Source organism: Engraulis encrasicolus, chromosome 4 (genome assembly GCF_034702125.1).
Source record: "Engraulis encrasicolus isolate BLACKSEA-1 chromosome 4, IST_EnEncr_1.0, whole genome shotgun sequence".
NCBI lineage: Eukaryota > Metazoa > Chordata > Actinopteri > Clupeiformes > Engraulidae > Engraulis > Engraulis encrasicolus.
Genome location: NC_085860.1, coordinates 12613297 through 12635443, shown reverse-complemented (window position 1 = coordinate 12635443; position 22147 = coordinate 12613297). Strand labels below are relative to the sequence as shown.

General features: G+C 43.6%; 1 long non-coding RNA gene across 2 annotated transcripts; it reads left to right on the top strand.

Annotated features, from left to right (window-relative positions):
• Positions 1-7091: 7091 nt before the first annotated feature.
• Positions 7092-8386, top strand: LOC134446712 (uncharacterized). Of its 2 annotated transcripts, none has more exons than XR_010034460.1 (3): positions 7092-7352; positions 7435-7497; positions 7672-8386. It is a non-coding gene; the product is annotated as an uncharacterized LOC134446712 (long non-coding RNA). The 2 variants fall into 2 exon arrangements; XR_010034461.1 differs by having other exon boundaries at positions 7092-7497; positions 7672-7739; positions 7842-8386.
• The last annotated feature ends 13761 nt before the right edge of the window (positions 8387-22147 follow it).

Below are 22147 nucleotides of genomic sequence, written 5' to 3'. Positions count from 1 at the left end.
CATTATTGAACTTTCAACATACAATGAAAGTAGCCTATTTAAGTTGTGTTATTTTCGAACAACCATTAGTGTTATAAAGTACTTTGTTATATGTCAAACTTAATGTGAATTTAAGACTTGACTTAATGTGATTTTTTTGGAACTAAAATCAAAATTTGCACAAGTGCATTTAGTGTAGGCCTAATAAGATAAAGAAAAAACATGCACATCCGTCTAAAAAAATGGGTGGAGGACTAGCAAAGTCACATGAAAACTGAAAATAAAGTCTGCGAACAGGAATGTTTACAAACATAAACCACATATATGGGTGGTTGACGTTTAAGGCCGTAACACACTTAATTATCATCATGTTAATTTGATATACTGTATGGAGCGTAAAGTGGGGAGTCAGTGGACCCTTACTTCCTCATACCCGGAAGAGGCAGAATAGCAGGCCTGGTTACAGTATTGGGGCAACGTAAGAGTCCGTTCTTGTATTCCAGCAAAGACGGCGGAAGAAACGCAACACATGTACATTCACACAGTACAAAATACAGTGTTAATTCAAGTCTTAGAGAGTCCTCTTGGACCAACAATGCTGTATGTAAGAAGATGTTAAATTGACCCTCTAAGTGTTGAATTAACAGTGCATTTGTTTTTAAACTGAGCTGTGTTTACTTACAGGGTACCAAGTATCAAGACATAATTTCCTAGTAAACAAATAGTAAAGCACATCTCATAAAAACAGTCTAATGACGTGTCTACCCATTGGTCAAAGGTCTTTTTGACTTTCCACAAGATGTCATGCAGAGCTTAATTACTCCAAATTAATGGCAGAGCAGGCTAATTTACTTATTTTGGAACACTTTGGAGTATATATTACCACAGTGTAAACACTACAACAACACACCTGTGCCTGATAAGGAAAATGTTGTGCTGAACCTTCACCACATATTTGCACATATCATCCATGAGCTGTATATGGGTGGTTGACATGACGCCCTATTTTTACGTAACATTAGTTAAAAACCTACAAAATTGATATTTTTCACAAATGAAAATGAAAGATGTGGTACAGCATGTTTCATGTTATTCTTTTAGATGAGAAAAAAACATTTTTGTTCAGATTTATGTAAAGGTTTATCAGTCAAATGTCCTGTGGTATGACTGTAACATTAATACAACCAATATATATATATAAATTAACCAACTACATTTTTAATATTTTATGAAGCATTTGCCATGATTGCATAAATATTAAAATATTATATATATTAAAATATATGAATGGGAAAAAAACTCAATATAGTAATATTAACTACAAGTTCAATTTCGTAACACAAATCGCGACATGTAAGTCAGGTTTGTGAACGGTCAGCTGCAAGGCCAACTACAAGGGTCTTAAAGACGGCTCCTAACCAGTTATACCTCAGTTATTGGAGAGTGGTGTGGAAGTTTAAGGTGACTATATTAACCTCTTAATGGTTTACATGTGTACACTGCAAGTTAGTGTAAGCAGAGCATACTCCCAATACTGTAACCATGAGGCATGCTATTCTGTCTCCCAATACTGTAACCATGAGGCATGCTATTCTGTCTCCCAATACTGTAACCATGAGGCATGCTATTCTGTCTCCCAATACTGTAACTAAGTCTGCTATTCTGTCTCCCAATACTTTAACTAAGTCTGATATTCTGCCTCTTATGGGTATAGGGTCCACTGACTCCCCACTTCACGCTTCATACAGTATATCAAATTAGCATGATGATAATTAATGGTTTGCATGTGCCCACTGCAAGTTAGTGTAAGCAGAGCACATAAGAGCACTACACTCATGTATAGTCGAGGTTGCTGTCATGTTGTATGTGTGTAAAGCACAGCAGCTGGTAAGTGTGACATGAAGTTCTACATAATGAGACAACGATTAATAGAAAAAAAATCAGAGTGTTGGTTTAGTGTCCTGTAGTGTGTGAACATAGTATGAAAAGAATATGGGCTTCATGACTTTACGTTCTGCCTATATGGACTGAGTCAGTGGGTAGTCTGGCAGACTCAGAGTGCCACTGCAAGACTGTAATTATACAACGATCCTGCCAAAGCCTGTCCCCGTTGTCTCCGGTGCTGAGCAGTGCAATTTGGCCTACATAATAGCTAAGCCTCATTAGACACAGGCTCTTACTGCAACCTGGAGGTGGCCAGGGAACCCAGGTTTCTGCCGGTGACAATGAGACAATCAAATCCCAACCTAAAACTGTGAGCTGTATAATTAGGCTTTTTCATTTTTTTTTGCAGAAAAATGTGAATAATTAAACAAATAAATGAAACTAAACAAACAGCTGTCAGTCAGTTGGGGGAAAAAATGCCATTTCTGCAGATGAAAAAGGTAGAGAAAAGGAAAGCAGATGCGAGATGGGGATGAGAAATCACACAAGCAGTCTCTCTCTCTCTCGTGGAGAAACAGCAACATCGTCTAAATATGCAAATATATGTGGAGGAACAAAACAAAGGAATAAATTATTCTGAGTAATATAACCCAGATAAATTGAATTCAACCCAGTGATTTGATATGTGCCTATACGCATCTCGTAAATTACTTGCATCATAGACTCTGAAAATAATTTCCAATCAAATTTGAATATTCAGACACCACTGTGACATGACACTAAACAACACTTTTCCTTAATGGCAAAATAGGGTATGCAGGGTGCTCTATCAGTTATGATTTAATATACTATTTCAAATGTGTTTTGTGCGTGTTAAATCACCTGTGGCTGTGAATCTTTGTCATAATCATTAGGTTATCTATAATCCTTACTTATTCGCATTTCATGGCACCTGACAGTAATCATAAGTCTTGCAATGCACATCAAAAGGAGAGGCAGTAAGCTGTGGCCTGACGAGTTTAGATGGCAGTCCATCATATAGGCTACACTCTTCCTTAAAACTGTCATTAAATACCTCGTTTCATTAAAGTCTGCGGCTGACAACCAGTTTTTAGTCACTTGAAGGAAGGATGTCTGCGATTCAGCCTTGTTGGTGCTCACAGTTGAGGACAGTAGAATCAAAAGAAAGTGGGCGACTTCTCTTCGTCTAGACTTATGGCCAGGGGGCGTTAATGGCCTCTGGGGCTGTCTTTTCCAGCCCGAATAATTTTAATGTTATCCCGTTTCACATAAAATAGGACTTGTTTTGTAACGCAATCTTAGAAATTACATTTGCAATACAATTAAGTTATATTTTCAGGGGACCTAGTGAAGGTGGGATCTGTTGTAAAGGTGGCCGCCTAAAGTGCAGTGGGAAATCCTGATTTGTGTTCGTAGTATGGCCCTTGGAGGACTTAATCAAATTTTAAGTGGCCTTTCAAATGAAAAAGGTTCCTGAAACCTGGTCTAGACCCAGGGATGACCATACAACTTTGTTTTGACACACCTGCTCTGACTCTCAGGAAGACACAGGTGCAATGAAATGTCAGTCACCTTGAGCACCCAAATAAAAAAGTTTTGAACATATGCTGAGTGCTCCGGTCATCCCTGGGTCCAGTCGAAGAGAGGTAGCCCAGTTTTCACAGTTTTTAAGTCACATTTGTTAATTGCAATGGTGTATTATGGAGGCTTCCTGATCTTGTGTAGCTTAATGATATGTCAAGCATATGAAGAAGCTACAAACAGTTTAAAGTTCTGTCCCTATAATAGCTGTCAGACCGAAACCTATATAGCTTGCACAAACTGTGTCACTGACTTTGGACAGTCTCTGCCAACTTGAGCAATACAACAGCATGTTGAAATTCTCCCTAAGCCTTTACACTAACATGAACCACCTGTGTCATTCTTCCGTCCCTTAGTAAATAGCCATGTGTCTTTTCTTGTCCCTCTCCAGAGACAGGAGGGGCAACTGCACTAGCCCAAAGGGTTTAGCTCAAGGTCGGAGGGGAGGTCAAGCAGGGCATTTTCCCTGGGCTGAGGGCTCAGTACCTTATTGTTGGTGGGGGGCTCTGTTGTGACCTTAGCAGATCGTCTGGGGGGGCCCTACAAAGTATCTTGCCCTAGGGCCCTATGTGCAATTGTTCCGTCCAATGGGTTTAGCATTCACATCTGCAGATAAAGGTCAGTAAGTGGCAAATTTCTCAGCAGCGGCTGTGGTGTGGTGTGCCTATTAAATTGAAACAGCAGGGATGAAATCTGATTCCCTTCAAACACTTCTCAGCCCTCCTCAGTGTGTATTTTAATAGGGGAAGGAAAAACCACCAACATCCAAATGAAATTCAATTTCTAGCAGAATTCACAGATAATCATTTTGAGATGAACCATCTCCTTCATGGTGTTCTTAAAAACACATAAATGCAGTATGATCTCGTGCTGTATATAAGATCAGTACAAATGCACTTTCCCGGGAGACAACACCCCCAACCACCTCCCCACCCACCCACTCATCCCTAGCCTGCGAAATTCTATGCTGCCTTGCACAATCGTTCCGACCCACAAGACAGCATTGCACCTGCCCTAAGCGAGGAAGCCTGAGTGAGGGAGCCAATCAGGGGTCAGTTTCTCAAAAGGGAAGTTGTTAGCCTGTTAGCAACTTCGGTAGTTGCCAATGGGAAAATGCATTCAGAGCAACGAAGTAGCTAATGTAGTAAGCAACTTTGGTTTCAAGAAATTCACCCCAGAGAGGCAAAGGAGATGACGCAAACTACTTGACAAACGGAAGCTTGTAGTTTGATAAGATCCAACTGACAGGATTGGCTATGGTCTATGTACATGCCAAATTGTGAATTAATAACCGCCAATTAACAGCCATTGGGAAACGTAAACTACACCCACCACAACTTCATATTCCTCCAGAGCCTCTCACTTGTGACATAGTCTGGTGTTAACTAGGCAAACTCGTCCCCCTGTGGTGGCACATCTCCCCATGAAGCTATGAAAACATACAGCATCAACACACCGTCTACAGTAGATCAGACACCAATGATGCTTCTTCCTGTAGCATATTGTACTTATCAGCAAGTGTTCAGGGAAAGGTTGAAGAGCTTGGTATTGAGTACAGTAGAAACAGGTGTTTCATAGAGTTGAAAAGAGGTGATGGACTAAATGATCTAATTTTTGCTTTCCTTTTTGAGTCCCAGTGGCTGCGTAATAGTGTGGATGATGAAATCAGTATCTGGGTAATTTGTTAAATTATGGTTCTATTAATACATTGTAATGTCTTGTGATTTTGTCTTATTTTAACATCTTCAACATCCAAGAAGACACTCAAAAGAGCCCGAGAATGTGACAGAGAATTGCAGAGAGCACAGAGAACAAAAAAATATGAATTTTTGTGCTTGAAGTAACCATAGAGATGGATTTAGGCCGATAATGTAGGCTAGTACTTGAAAAGGTTTTCTGCCAATATGGCACATTAGGAATCTCTGTAGTAGTCAAAATTTCAAGCATGATTACAGTTTGAATCGTTTTACAAAAATGTAACATTGGAATAAAGTTTCATCATATTACCAACTCACAGTGAGCATACTGTGATATTTAAAAATGAAACTGCTCCTTTTTTCTCAGCTATTTGAAGCCAACATCATCACCTTCTGTATCCAGTGCTGCTGACTGCTGTGGCAGCTGTTGAAGGTGTGAAAAGGTTTTGAATCTGTGATGCTGTTAGTCTCTGGTTGCCAGGAGGAGGATGATGCTCATCATTTTCCAGAACATGCTTTGCAGTTCTGATAATAGTTGATAGTTTTTAATAGTCTACATATTTTACAATAATATTTCAACATATTTAACAAACTGTAGAACACCATACATATTTAACACTAACTGTAATCCTACATTAACTAACAACACTGTGCACCATGTAGATACAATGGAAAGATTATTTTCCTATATATGCGGACATCTACCCTCAATACAATTACAATAAAATAAACTATTTTCTGTTGATAAACATCCAACATGGAGACTCATTACTGACACTTTATGAAAGTGTCACAGATTATAAACTGTCTTTGTCTATGGCACAAGTTCTTTTTTTAAAATATATGACGTTTTTTGGAAGAGGCTCTGAAGTTGGAGTGAGAATGGCGATCATATAAGAGCCATAAACAGTGCCAGGGTGGAGATGAGAAGTTGCTTTCCCTCTCTGGGATTTCATCCATGCTTAGGCAGGGCGAATCACTGAAATGGTAAGACCTTTTCAGAGGCTGTTAGCATTTGGAGAAAGTGTCTATTATGCAATGTGTTTATGCTCTGGGTGCTGTCTCTCTCTTATCCTTTGAGTTTTTCATTAGCCAAGAGCGTGTCAAAGAAGAGAAGATGAGAACTAAAATAAACAGTGTGTGTACTTTGTGTGCAGGGGCTACTCAGCGGTTGTTGGGTGATATTTTTTACTAAAAAAAATATATTGTACACACAAACAAGTGATGTAACTAAAATGTAATCAAAAGCCAATGTTTAAAAGTTTTATAAGTATCTAAACAGTTGACTCAGTGAATTGAACAAAAAAATGGTGTGGTGTCATGTCAAAATATCAGTGTCTTTACACTATTAACACAATACAAACAACACAATACTGCCATTTATTGTATTTGATATGCATTATTTTACTATTTCCTTGATTTAATGTCATTGCATGTTTCAGGTACCAAACTACACCCAGGTGTGAATGAATGAATGATTTTATTTGATCTTCAGTTCATGTATATAAAATAAATACATGATTGAGTTTCATATAAACTCATTCCATCAGAAAATAATGAGCCAATCCCGTTGTTACCAAGCAACATTGCTCAAAAATCTGTACCATGATGTATCACCTTGAGGGTTTTGGTGTTCCACACCAATCACCAAAACCACCATTTGTTTACTCTTGTGCTGTTTACTGTTGTGCTTAATTGCAGTTCATGACTTCTTTATTTTCACAGTATTCACTGATTTGATTTTCTGCTCTTTTCTCATTACCTGGTATATTGCCAAGGTACATGTGTATTAGCCATAAGTGCACACATTTGCATTGTTAAGTGCACTCATCTTTGAGTTGAAAACCGTCCAGGCATAGACGACTGTGTTTCTGTTATTTTAATGTAACCCGCGGGTTGTTGTAGCCTTAAGTGGGAGGAGGGGTGGACTTTTACTTTGATGTCCGGCTGAGCGAAGTTATGAAGTCTCGCACCAGTGGCAAACTATCGTTTGATCTCGTTAGCACCTGAGTCGCAGTTGGTACCAGGGCACACGGTTGTTGGCACGCCAAGTAAAACGCTGCCTTGAATTCTGTTCGTAAAATTCCGAAGTTTGTTCCAGTCGCAATTCGAAGTATCAAAATACTGAAAGCACTGACGTTTGTTCCAGTCGCAATCCGAAGTATCAGTACTAAGCCTGCCGGCATCTTGGTGAGTAGGCTGCGTGTCTTAATTGAGAGGGTTATGTTGCTGGGTTTGTGTATGATACTGACGCTAGTAATTGTTTTAGCAGTAGTGGGCATCCGAGGGAAGCCAGACAGACGCCAGCCGTGTGCCTTGAGAGAAGCGTGGCCAGGTATGAGCATTTGCACCTGTTAGCACACGGCACACACACACACACACACACACACACACACACACACACACACACACACACACACACACACACTCTCGCTCCATATTACCTCCGCTACCTCTGCCTTGTGTTGTACTGAATTATAAACGTTGCCTATGCTGTGTGGCATTGTAGGTGCGAGCCGCACCAACGGGGAAGAGGGGCCTTGAACAGAAGCGTTTGCCTCGTGCATCGTACAACAGGTAGGCTACAAGCCTGTAATATTTGAATGTGTCTGCCTTACTTTGCTGGTTTACACGCTGCACATTGTGCATTCCATTCATAGAGTTTTTGTTGTGTTTTAGGACCGGCACCAACAGAGAGCCGTGTCAATAGCCACTGTTTTGCTGAGTGTTTTATTACCGTTTTGTGCGTTTATGTTTGTCACGTTTTATTTTGTAAACCATTTCCATTGAGTGCCACGGGTCTGTGCAATACTGTGTGTGAGTGGGGAGCATAACAGCCGGGTTTGTTGTGTTTCTTTTGGGGGAACTCCTCACTGGCGAGTGTCAACATTATTAAATACATAGAGTGTAGTGGGTTGAATCCCCTGAGTGTATACATTTATCTGACTTGAGTCAGCTTGGTGTGAACTACTGAATTACCCGGTTTGCAGTGGTGAAACGTTTTGGTGTGAACTGAGGAGTTTGTGTAACCCTCCTTAATACTAGTGTGTAACCAGTGAGTGGGAACCCCCCTTTTTCTTTGGTTGTTTATGCTCTCCAGCCTGTGTCAATTGTGTGTGCCCGTTAAAGCCTTGTCCAACTTGCACTTGATTTTTACATAAGAAAAAGAAAGAGAAAATATTAAAGAAAATCATTTTATAACCAAATTTTAAGAAACTATTCGCATATCCAATAAAAAGAATATTTGTACTGTGTCAGCACAATCGGTTTCCTGCGTGCTTTTCTTTGGGTTTTTATGGTAACAAAAGGTCACATTAAGAATCCAAACAAAACTGTGAAATCATTGTTTGTTTGCAGAGACACAAACATGCCTTTCATCAAGGATTAGGCTGTGCCAATCTCCGTGTGCTTAGATGAACATTCTAATTAAGTTTCGTTATTAACAGACATGTTTAAGCTGTATTCAAAGAACATCAGTGATATCCTACCCCAAACCCAAACCCAAATAATTTGTTGACTTGATGTGACATTCCCAAGTTTGAAGAGTTGTCAGATCCAGTTACTCTACTGTCTTGATGAGAATCTATTATAGCTAAGGGAATAAGCTGCACAGCAATAAGGGAAAGGCAAATACAAATAAACTAATTGGCCCTATGAGGTTACGGAAGTTTCTTCATTCAATTTACTTTAATTTAATTCAATTTCACTAGTGGGTCCCTCTTGGGTTATTGTCTTCTCCCCATAGCTCTCAGACTATTTCCTTTTGGATCATTAATTAGTTTTGGTCGGCAACAAAGTTCACCTAGACAAAAGCAATTTCAGGATACAGGCTTCCACTTCACTGGAATCCATCAATTCACATAGAATTCAATTATCTAATTATATTCACCACGGATGCTGTATCAAACAGGCAGAGAGACAGGACAGGTTCAGGTAAGAAGAATAATTGTTTTCCATGAGGTCAAATCAACTTTTTTTCTTAAAAAGGATGACTCGTTGGCACAGTCAATGGGCATACAGCAACAAGCAATAAAATGGCACATAGGACCTAGGGATGTGTTTCTGCATTTTGGCTGATGACTACGTAATAAGTAGCCTACATTATGGGGTCTACCATCTACCAAGACTGAAAACGTGTATGCACATACACATACACGCACACGCACACGCACACACACACACACACACACACACACACACACACACACACACACACACCAGGGGTGGAACTTAAACATTTTCCAAACCAGTCACTGTGGCAGGTAGATTCTAAAATCTACCAGTCACTCACAATTTTTACCAGTCACCATTTTTACCAGTTCATTTTCAACCATTACAAACATTATAATGCCAGGTAAGATCATTTTCTGATCAATAATTTTGTTTCAGAGGTCAGAAATTCAGTTATTGGGAGCCAATTACTCTTTACCAATTTGCTTAAACCTTTGATATTGGATGCTGCGTATAATTTACCATTATCCCGGGCGCCTGTAGAAAAAAAATCACCCATCAAGGTGACGGGTGAGTTGACATATTTCACCTGCCAAAGACCAAATTCACCCGTCATTGGCAGGTGGACGGGTGCTTATTTCCATCCCTGACACACATACACACCACACACAGCAGGAGAGTGTTGATCTATCAGTGTAGAGAGTAGAGAGAGAAAGTGTGTAGGGATTGGGGGTGTAGGGAAGGGTAGAAGAGCATCTCCATCTCGCACATACTGTAACGACATCAGGGCTTCATATGCTGTGAACCTTTCACTTCTGAGTGCTCTCCTTCCAACCCGTATATAGCGCATATGCATAGTATGTAGTATATAGTGCATTTAATCTGTAAATGTAGGCCTAGTTAATCTGTACATGCATCTTTCACCATTTTCACTAATGATTATGATAAACTACATTGTGTAACCCTGTACAGTATACAAGATACAAGGATATTTATTTGTCATACGCTTTCAATAGTAAAATTTTATCTAATCTAATCAGTGGCTATTTACAATCATACCTTTATTAGCAGATCATCAGAAGGAGGTGATGATCACCTACTAAAAGCTGAAAGTCTTGAATAATGACTGGAGCTAATGACAATAATAGAAAAGCAGCTCTGTTTGTACAAAAAAACCCACGCCAAATGAATTTCACAAACACTTTAGCTGCTCTTAAAGCTTTTTTCATTTAGTCTGTGTTTGTGATATTATTCTCTTGTAACTTTTATGGATGACCAGAGAATGGTACATTACCTAGCGTGGCACAGCAACGTGCATAGTAAATTTCCATTTGTTTTGCTAGTTACCATGACAATGCAGACCAAGACCCAATGTCCATCAGTTGCCTCGCTCCCACGGTGATGGAATGGCTAATAATGCCGATCTTTAAACCAGCCCCTTGTTTGCACCCTTGTTGTCAATAAGTGTCCACATGATTAGGTCACTTGAGTTGGGGTGACAGAACAAACCATTAAATAAATACGATTTATCATGCAAACTGGTGCACACTATGGGGCCACTCCATCACGACACATGACACTTATGCCACCAAGTGTCGTCTCGTCACCGTGCTAGATCAGTTGCAACTGACCTATTCATTTCGGAGGATAGAAAAGCAGTCTTCCAATCACCGTTAGCGGCGACATGCGTTTTGAAAGCTCACGGACCCAAGAGGAGCATTGCATAGCAACATGATAGCAGCATGATAAATGAATTATGCTATTATAATAATAAAATCTGAGATCCCGAAGCAGAATGCAAATTTCAGCTGGGGAATAATCCTCCTCCTTGGGTTGGGTCAGGTTGGCACTGTGTACTGTTAGGAATAGCCGCTAGATTTATTGTAGCAGGACTGACATTTAATAATTCCACAGACTACCCCTTGGCTTCGGGTCTCGCGCCCTCAGTTGAATTGTGCGACCTTTAGAGACACTCTCATTAACTTCAGGTCAGGAGGCTTGTGTAAAGACAGAGGAGTTGCTAGAGTTTATCTTTTAAAAAGTTGCATTGTTTTGTTATAGTCACACTTTTTTTGTTATTGTGCTTCTTCGTTTCTCATGCATTGTTTGGTGGTGACACTTCCTCCATATGGCTGTGCCTCTACTAGCACGAGAGGTGAGAGAGAGGGAAGACGCGGAATAAAATAGAATAAAATTCACAATATGGCGCGCGCATCCCACTGGGCTTTCTGTGTCTATTAGGTGTGATATATCAAATGGCCTGAGTCCCTCATGTGAATGTGATGGTGGAAATGCTGGGGGTGAAATGTTCCAAATGAACAGGAATTCCCATCGGTGAGCTGTCTGTCCGTAGCTGTGAAGAGGAAGGAAAAAAACGTTATCCATCTCATAATGTGTGCTTTCTGCTATAACCATGGTGGTGAAGGGGGACGGTGTGTGTGTGTGTGTGTGTGTGTGTGTGTGTGTGTGTGTGTGTGTGTGTGTGTGTGTGCGCGCGAGTGTGTTTCTGCTGCTATGACCATGATGGTGGTGAAGAGGATGGTGTCTGTGTGTGTGTGTGTGTGTGTGTGTGTGTGTGTGTGTGTGTGTGTGTGTGTGTGTGTGTGTGTGTGTGTGTGTGTGTGTGTGTGTGTGTGTGTGTGTGTGAGAGAGAGTGTGTGTTTGTATGTGTGTGTGTGCGTGCGCATGCACGTGGGCGTGTGTGCATGCGCAAGTGCACGTATGCGTGTGTGTGTCAGTTTCAACTCCCTCAATCCGGGGCAAGACACAAAGTCTCCTCAGACAAAAGTAATGTATAGCAAACACCTATTTACGTAGCCATTGCAATGTTTCAAGCAATGAAGTCGGCTCACCTGCTATAGCATCCATGACCGTCGAGCAGCTAAAGTGGCCTATATGTATTCAGACCCCCCTTTTGCAATTTCACTTGAAGTTTGTGACGGTCCACGGTGCCCATCTTCCAGTATGACAGGTAGGTAGCAGTGTAAAAATTGACCCCATTCTCATTGTGGGAAATACCAGGAGAACGGAGATGGACTCAGAGACCCTGTCAAAAAGAGGCCCCCGCCCCCCCTCGGCCTGCTGCCTATGCAGGCTGAAGTGTTAAAGTGGCGATATGTAATTCACAGCACATCGCTCAGAGCAGGAAGGCCGCTGCTAAGGATCTTAAGGGCCTAAGCATAACTGGCCAGGAGACCCCCCCCTCCCCTCATAATTAACTAATAATAATAAGCATAATCATAATCATAATCATATTACTAAGAATCTGGTAATGTGTTTGTTAATCTAGTAACTAATATACAAACTGTATTTCAACATTTTTTCATGATGTTTTTTAGTCAATTACGATTGAAGAGGGCCCAATTTTAGGGGCAAAGTGGTTGGTGGTGCCCTAAGCACTCTGCGCACTCTGCTTATGCCTAGCGACGGCCCTGAGAGTAGAGGTGCTCTGGGGAGTAGGGACCTGTCTCTCCCCCATTATGCATAAGGAGCCAGCCACACACACACACACACACACACACGCGCGCACACGCACTGTATATATATATATATATATATATATATATATATATATATATATATATATAGGAGCCAGGCATATAGCCATTAGCCACTGAGGCTCCTGCCTTCTCCCTCCCTCCTGACGCTGGCTGGATCCAGGGAGGGAGAAAAGTGTGGTTTTGTGTGTCGACGTACAGAGTGGTAAGGAGGGAGGGGATTTAGTGAAAGGGGAGTGTGTGAGAAGTGTATGTATGTATGTATGTGTGTGTGTGTGTGTGTGTGCGTGCGTATGTGTGTGTGTGTGTGTGTCTCTGTGTGTGTCTGTGTGTGTCTCTGTGTGTGCCTGCACAGTAAATTCTGCAGTGCTCATTTAACACTTAGAGAGTTGATTTGACATCATTTGGACTCAAATGAACTCTTTAAGTGTTGAATTAACACCGGGAAATGTACTCTCTGTGTGTGTGTGTGTGTGTGTGTGTGTGTGTGTGTGTGTGTGTGTGTGTGTGTGTGTGTGTGTGTGTGTGTGTGTGTGTGTGTGTACTGGGAGGTACACTGCTGGGGTGAAGACGTCCCAAGGCAAATTCTGTGACATTTTTAGCACATGGATGCTCTGCGTAGCAGCTCCTTCTTCGTGTGTCTGTATGTCATGTGATATATTCTGACACACTGTGTCGTCTTGATGGCTTGATTCTGGCGACTGCTCTGTACATCAAAAGCCTTTTGCCTGTTGCCATGCAGGGCACCCTGCAGTGCCAAGTGGGGGCATGCCCAAGCCAGCCAGTCGACTCTGTAAGGTGGTGCCACCACTACAGGCTTTCAGACAAAAGGGCTCCTCACAACCTGCTGCGGGTATGTTTTAAAAAAAAGCTTAATCAGTCACAAGATCTCTCACACCGCAACCATACACAGGGTATGTTGTGAATATGCAATCAATTTATATATGTGTTCCCCACTGGGGGAGGACACTCATCACCGCGGCGCTGTACTGTATGCTGCGGAGACACTGCCGGTGTCGGATGGCTTTTTCCTGTTGACTGGATAAGTGATCCACATAGTGAATGGTCTTATCCTCCATGGAACCTCCTGCCAATGGGGCCCTTAAGTGGTAGATACACAGTGATCCATCCACTGGACCCAATTTATTCCCCCTGTACAGTCACGACGAACAAAATTCTCTGAAGTGGGAAAGGCACTCTAAATCCAATTTGCTTTCTCTCTTTCTCTCTCTTCCTCCCCCCACCCCTCCCTTACAACACACTTAAATGCCCCACTCTCAGACTCGGGACATATAGTAGTGCGCTCGCTCGGGTGAGATTCTAACAACGGTGTGAAATGGCAAACAAGACGAGAATACATAAATATTAAGTATGGGAGCGGACAGGTTTTAATTATAATGCTGAATGCTCTCCTTGCATTTCATGCCAATGTCAATTAGTTAATGCAGGATTTCTTCATTAAGGATAATGGAATAATTGACAGTCACTGGTGGCAGTCCCAGCTAGTGCACTGCTATAGAGTATGTTGGAAGTGCACTTGCTGAAGACAGACAAACACTCATACACTATGCACCCCTATGTAACCACTCATGTTTTCTTCTATATACTTAGACACCTAACACTAACTCTTAACTGCAACGCATGCTATACATCAGTATTTCTATGCATGTGACAAAAACCCTTATATCCTTTTAGACACTCTGGTATTTCAGACTGTGCCATGCTCATAGGTTGGGAAATATTGGACCAGGAAGGGGCAAATACACGTGCATCTTAAAAAGGCAAAATGGTAAAAGGTATTTTTCACTCCATTTATTTCTTTTTCTGTTTCTATCATCTCTTTCTTTTCAACGCGATGAAAGTACACCTGCTTTTCCAGGGCCATTAATTGATTGCAGAATAAAGCGAGATGGCTTGAGTGGTAGGGTACGGCTAAAAGGCTTTATGTGGTTCATGATGCAAAGGTCAGGTAAGTTATGTATCCATTTAATCCAAGAACACAAACACTCCAAGAAAGCCTTTCAGAAATTACGTACAGAACTGAGATTCAACATTAGCATTTAACATTGGCACTGTTTATTGCACACACAAAAAAATCTAAGCAAAAGTTTTTGCACAAAATGATAGTGGCGGCCTTGAAAAGCCTTGAAAGTTTTTTCACACACTTGCATGTTAATTTATTACTTTATACTTAATTACTTCATACTGTAGGCCTACTTGAATAGCCAGACAGAATAGTGGGTTACTTCATCAGAAAGATATAACTCAAGATTTAACTTAACTGATTAAGGGCTAACCCTTTTTTTTTCATACACATCCAACATCACATTCAAAAGCAGTTACACATAGACAGTTTATGAATCTAAAGTCACCATAACCACAACTTACATTGTTTGGTCAAATTGAACAATCCAGTTGTGGTTCAAATACTATGGTCAGTGGTAAATGCTGGCCTTGAGAAGAATTCAAGAATTCAAAGGGTGGAAAGTAGAGGAGGGGAGGGTGTCACCCGGGGAGTAAATCGGTGTAGGATTGCTACTGGAAAGGCCCTTTAAATGGTTTCATAACCTCCATCAAGGTCATCTGTTTGCAAAGAGGTCTATGAAAAAGGTGTTTGTAGCTGCATGCTATATGTCCACTGGACAAAAGTTTGGTTTTTGAAGTGTTTGCACGTGACATAACATTGGTCTGTTGACCTTCACGTAAAAGGTTACATAAAGCCCTTATTAAACATGTAGTTTAGTAGTTGGAACGTACAGTATGTGGATATCTTCATTCTTGGTTCGGGCTACTGTATGTCGAAAACATGGACTAAATTGGATGCTGTGCTCTCTCTCTATCTCTCTCTCTCTCTCTCTCTCTCTCTCTCTCTCTCTCTCTCTCTCTCTCTCATACGTTATAATTTCCCATTTTCTTCTATCCTCCCCAGTCCATTCTTAAATGACTAAGAGCACATTTATCATTATACCACATCTCTGTATGTGCACTCCATTCTTTGACTTCAAAGAGGTACAGAAGCACCAGGGAAATGTAAGTTAGCATAATAAGGATAGCATGTTGTAAAGGCTCAAATTGTTCAAAACCGCTGGATTGCAGATTAAAAAGAAAGGAAAATGTCTTGGCCAAGTAAAATGTTCACATGTAAATTGTCCTATAAGTATAATGGTGATAGCACTGCCCTAGTACTGCTCTGCACTGACAGCCATGAAATCTTCTTGCGTAGTGCCATGGGAAGATCCAACCTAGAAGACAGAATAGCCTAACTGGCTTTTACTGGCGTTTGGAAATTGATGAAGGTCTATGGACTGAAAGCTTGCAAGTCAAGTAAAGCTTTGCACAAAAAAAGAGATGATAGCACAGGTACGGGTACCTGCATGGCGTTTCCGCCTGACGCACCTCCGCCGGTGCCAGTAAGGTAGCTGCAGGGTCGTCAGCCGGGAGCCACCCCATATCATTGATGTTTCGCTCCATTATTCCCGGAACATCTCAGGGTGGTGGAGCAACGGCAGGGACGTCTCCCTGCCGCCACCTGCAGCTACCCCTAGGACCCCTCTTTCCCCCATGACCTGTCCCTCCTTCTCAGCCATAGCCAGAAGCTGGCTCTTTCAGCTTCTTCTGCCAATTCCTTGGCTGCCCTCTTCAGTTTTGGGCCGGTGACCCCCATCCTCCTCATAAAGCGCTGGATGGAAGTTCCAATAAACCCCCTGCAGCCCACCTCCACAGGAAAGATGTTGGCTGTCCAATCAGCCTCTCGGCACTCGGCTACCAGCTCAGTGTACTTCTCCTTCCTTTCGAAGGCAGCTTCCATACCACCCTCCCAAGGGACAGTGAGCTCTGCCATGAGCACTGTTTTGGCTGAGCGCTGTCTTGCAACTGGACAGGATGTGCTGCAAACTTGGGTTTGGGGCATTGCAAAGGTGGCAACTTTCATCTGAGCCAAACCACTGGCTCAGATTACTTGGGCTGGGAAGAGTGTCATAAGTGGCCCTAATAAGAAAGCTAAGCCTTGCTTGAGGCATCTTCCAAATGTCGGGCCACTTGATGGTCCTGTTGACCACTCCTTCCCAGGTTGTCCATTGGCCTTGCTGCGACTGACTGAGTGCTTTGATCTTGTACTGATCTTCTTCGCTCCTGACCACCTCTTCGATCACCAGTTGTTTCCTTTCCTTTCTTGTGGCTTTAGACCAGAACTTGGGGGCTTCTCCCCACCCCAGGCCGGCTCTCCCAGACTGTGTCCTGCCCACAATCTCTTTGTGCATGAGCCTGCTGATGGCCTGGTCAACAGCCTCTTCTGCCCTCCATTTGCGTCCTGTTCGAACAGGTGCTTTGTTGTTCTTCACAAATGTGTCAGTTGAGTTTCTCAGCTCCAGGACAAGCCTTGCCTTCTCCTGCTTGTAGCCTAGGCTGATGGACTTCAAAGGCAGTTGGAGCATGTTTTTCCCAAACAGGCCTACGTTGGACAGGCTCCGAGGTAAGCCTAGCCACTTACGGACGAAGCTGTTGGCTTTGGCATCCATCTTCTCTACCGTGGACGAGGTGATCTCGCACATCTTCAGGGGCCACATGAGACGCTGGTAGAGGGTGAACTGATAGCACCAGACCTTGAGTTTGCCTGGCAGGTAGCACTTATCAATTCTCCCAAGACCGTCTGTAAGCTGCTGCATGATGGTGGCAGGCATGTGGGTGTCGGACAGGTCGGCCGTGTACTGCCTTCCCAAGCTTCGGACTGGTTGCTCAGCCAGGAGTGGGATCCTTTCCCCGTTCACTGTGAAGGAGATGAGATCGTTTCTGGCCCCTTTCCTAATCGAGAGACTGCGGGACTTTGATGGTTTGATGCGCATCCTGGCCCATCCAAGGAGTTCCTCGAACCTCTTCAAGAGCCTGGCAGTACATGGAGCTGTTTGTAAGAGGCTGGTTACATCATCCATGTAGCTCCGCAGGGGTGGTAGCCGCTGGCCAGATTGTGATTTTACTCCTCGTCCCATCTGCCTCCCGCCAATCAAGATCACCTCAAAGGCTGCCGTGAAGATGATGGGAGAGACGGAGCAGCCCATTGCAATCCCTTTCTGGAGTTGGTGCCAGCTGGTGGTTGTTGCCTGTGTGGTGTAGCAAACTTGGAAACTGCTGAAATAGTTGGAAATCAGCCTCTGGATGCAGGTTGGGATGTGGAAGAATTCTAGGGCAAAGGTGATGAGTTGGTGAGGGACAGAGCCATAGGCGTTTTCCAGATCCAGCCAAACCACGTGCAGGTCAGACTTCTCCCGCTTGGCTGTCTGAATCTGATCCCAAATCATGGCTGAATGTTCAACGCAGCCCGGGAATCCTGGGATGCCCGCTTTTTGGCAACTGTTGTCAATATACTTGTTCTCCAAGAGATAGTTGGTAATTCTCTTTGCCACCACTGCGAAGAACATTTTGCCTTCCACGTTCAGTAAGGCAATTCCCCTGAACTGGCTGATGTTGCTTGAGTCCTGTTCTTTTGGGATGAAGGTGGTTATGGCTTTAGTCCACTCAGATGGAATAGCTTGATTCTTCCATGCAACTCGCATCAGTTGCCAAAGGAGCTTCAGCACCATTGGGCAGCTCTTGTATACCCTGTAAGGTACGCCATTAGGACCTGGTGCTGATGCAGATCTTGCCTTCTCTACCAGCTTCCTGATCTCAGTCAACCTTGGTGGTGTTGTGTCGAACTGAGATTCAGGCTCAGCAGGGCGGGGCACGTATCCTGGCGAACCGATAGGGATGTTCCTCTCCTGATCGCTTAGCTGGTTCTTCATGTGCTCTCCCAGCTCCTGTGCTGTGACCTCCAACTTTCCATTCTTTTTCTCCTCAAGGAGGCTTCTGGCGAACTTGAAGGGGTCCTGGAAAAACTTTGTCCTCTCTTTCTCCTTCCTGCTCCTCCGTCTTCGAATGCGCTCCGCCCTCCGCAAGGTGGCAAGTTTAGTTCTGATTTGGGTCCAGATCGCGTTAAGCCCTTCCTTCTCGCTGTCCGCCGCCTTCCTCCAGGCCTTCCTGAGAGACCTCCTATTCTTCACAAGATTGTGAATCTCCCTCTCGCGTCTCCCTGGCTCCCTGGGCGTGTTCTTCCTCCCCGTCATTTCTCCAAACCTTTCCTTGCCTTCTTCGTAGATGATGTTCCCAAAGAGGTTCAGCTTGGTGGTTACGCTGCCGAGTAGGGATTTTCCAAGGATGACATGCAAGTCTTGGTCGAAGCTCCTCCATGCCTCTTTGTCACTGGCTTTGGGCCATCTGACTTTAGATTTACGGATAGGCTTCTCCCTCCTTGGTGGTGTTGGGGTTTTGCTGCTGCGAGTCTCCTCCTGATACTCATTATGGGGGGTAGGCACTAGTTGTTGTAGCTGCTCCTGCTGCTGGGAAAGGCACTCTTCTTCCCTCTGGCCGTCTGCAATGTTGGAAACAGCAACACTGTGGTGCTCAACCTGGTTCTGTCTCCTGCTTGTCTCATCTGCCGGGCAGTGCAAGATTGCATCTGGCTTGTTCCTCCACACTTTGCCTTCCCTTGGTGGATACGCAGGCCCCTATGAGTAGTCACGTTTGACCACCCGCAGCTGCATTTTCTCAGGGTCCGTTGCTCATTAGTGATTGCCGTTCCAGTTCGTGCCATGTTATCCGTCCGGTTTGGTCCATCTTCCATCCCGCCTCTCGGTGGACCTTCGGGCTGTTTTTCCTTTGTTGTGCTCGTAGTTAGTTAGGGCTGTCCTGTGTCACTTGACAAGGACCTGTGGGGTGGGTAACTAGCCCGTCCACACCCGGTGCAGTCTTTCCTGCTGCCAGTCAGTCTTCCCTGACCGCCCTCCAGTCTTTCCTGGATGCCAACTGCCCTGTTCGCAGTAGTCACTGGTGATCCAGAATAGCAAGATGATAGCACAGATACGGGTACCTGCATGGCGTTTCCGCCTGACGCACCTCCGCCGGTGCCAGTAAGGTAGCTGCAGGGTCGTCAGCCGGGAGCCACCCCATATCATTGATGTTTCGCTCCATTATTCCCGGAACATCTCAGGGTGGTGGAGCAACGGCAGGGACGTCTCCCTGCCGCCCCCTGCAGCTACCCCTAGGACCCCTCTTTCCCCCATGACCTGTCCCTCCTTCTCAGCCATAGCCAGAAGCTGGCTCTTTCAGCTTCTTCTGCCAATTCCTTGGCTGCCCTCTTCAGTTTTGGGCCGGTGACCCCCATCCTCCTCATAAAGCGCTGGATGGAAGTTCCAATAAACCCCCTGCAGCCCACCTCCACAGGAAAGATGTTGGCTGTCCAATCAGCCTCTCGGCACTCGGCTACCAGCTCAGTGTACTTCTCCTTCTTCCTTTCGAAGGCAGCTTCCATACCACCCTCCCAAGGGACAGTGAGCTCTGCCATGAGCACTGTTTTGGCTGCAGGGGACCAAAGGATAACGTCTGGTCTGAGCGAGGTGGTAGTTATCTCCGGTGGAAACTTGAGCTGCTGGTCAAGGTCCACCTTCAGATTCCAGTCGCATCCCGGTGTTAATAGTGCTGGTCTTTGGCTGATGTTCTGAGCTCCCGCCCTTTGCTGTACGAATTGGATCAGGGTCCGTGACTTCGATGGATGGTCTTTGGCAGCTTCCAGCCTCCGTGCCTCGAGGATCTCTGCCAGCTTTCGCAAGACCTGGTCATGCCGCCACCTATATCTACCCTGGGCCAGCGCTGTCTTGCAACTGGACAGGATGTGCTGCAAACTTGGGTTTGGGGCGTTGCAAAGGTGGCAACTTTCATCTGAGCCAAACCACTGGCTCAGATTACTTGGGCTGGGAAGAGTGTCATAAGTGGCCCTAATAAGAAAGCTAAGCCTTGCTTGAGGCATCTTCCAAATGTCGGGCCACTTGATGGTCCTGTTGACCACTCCTTCCCAGGTTGTCCATTGGCCTTGCTGCGACTGACTGAGTGCTTTGATCTTGTACTGATCTTCTTGTCAAGTCAAGTCAAGTAGGTTTTATTGTCAATTTCTTTACATGCACTGGTCATACAAAGAATTTGAAATTACATTTCTTGCTTCTCGCTCCTGACCACCTCTTCGATCACCAGTTGTTTCCTTTCCTTTCTTGTGGCTTTAGACCAGAACTTGGGGGCTTCTCCCCACCCCAGGCCGGCTCTCCCAGACTGTGTCCTGCCCACAATCTCTTTGTGCATGAGCCTGCTGATGGCCTGGTCAACAGCCTCTTCTGCCCTCCATTTGCGTCCTGTTCGAACAGGTGCTTTGTTGTTCTTCACAAATGGGTCAGTTGAGTTTCTCAGCTCCAGGACTAGCCTTGCCTTCTCCTGCTTGTAGCCTAGGCTGATGGACTTCAAAGGCAGTTGGAGCATGTTTCTCCCAAACAGGCCTACGTTGGACAGGCTCCGAGGTAAGAGTGCGGATTGTCTTCTTTTTATACAAAAACTTCAATTTTATAAAGAAACTTCAATTCTGCACCTTCTAAACAGATGAGCGGTGACCAATCACAACTTTAGTTTGAATATTGAAAAAAGCTCCAATAAAAATATCCAATGTCACATATTCTGAAGCAAGGCAAGTTACCTGTTTACATGCATCATATTTCATCATACACAACGGCAGTTCAATATGGTTGATAAAAAATGTCAAAAATAAAACAGACTCTGTTGTGACTCTCTAGTCCATTCAGACAGGCTTCATGTGTCAGTTTACTCTCACTGCTATTGAGGTTTAAAGGAACAGTCCACCCATTTTTGATTTTCACATATTTGCAGTATTTCCAAGCATTATTCATGAATGTGCATATAATTTTCTTCTCAGTGTTTTCAGTACTTAGATTTATTGGATCAGAATTATTAGCATAGCTTAGCATAATCACTGGAAGTGGATGGGGGCAATAGCATCAAGCCACAAGTGATCAGAGGACGGGATTAAATAGTTGTTTTACACTCTGGTGAATTTTAAATTCATTTTAAAGGATGAGGATGTTTTGTTTGCCCCACTTGCATTGCTACGCTTAATTTGGCTATACCATTTAACTAGGCAATGCAAACACATAGACAACAATGCTGCACATTCATGAATAATGCTCGGAAATACTGCAAATAGTGAAAATCAAAAAAGGGTGGACTGTTCCTTTAAGGTGCAACATTTTATTTGGTTTTTATATTTATATGGTTTTTTTTTTTAAGGAATGCCTTTTGCATGACTAGAATTTCATAAATGTGCCCAAGCCGTACTTCACTGTTTTATGACTATCATATCTAAATAAGTGTTTCTTCTGGGAAGTGAATGAGTGCACTGCCAATCATGTTCTGGGATTGGGATATTTCTTACATGTATACTGTATATCTAATTGGTCAGTCCTTATTGCACAATCACAGACATCACATCAATATGGCAATTTACCGTGAACTGTTTGCCCTCTCTAATTCCTGGGGATGATGACACCAAATGCTTTCAGGAGATGCTAAGTGGTCACAGATGCACCACAGATGAAATGATGGCCAAATTGAGAAGTAGCCAAAGATGCCAGAATGTCGTTATTCACATCACAGCAGAATGTCACCATT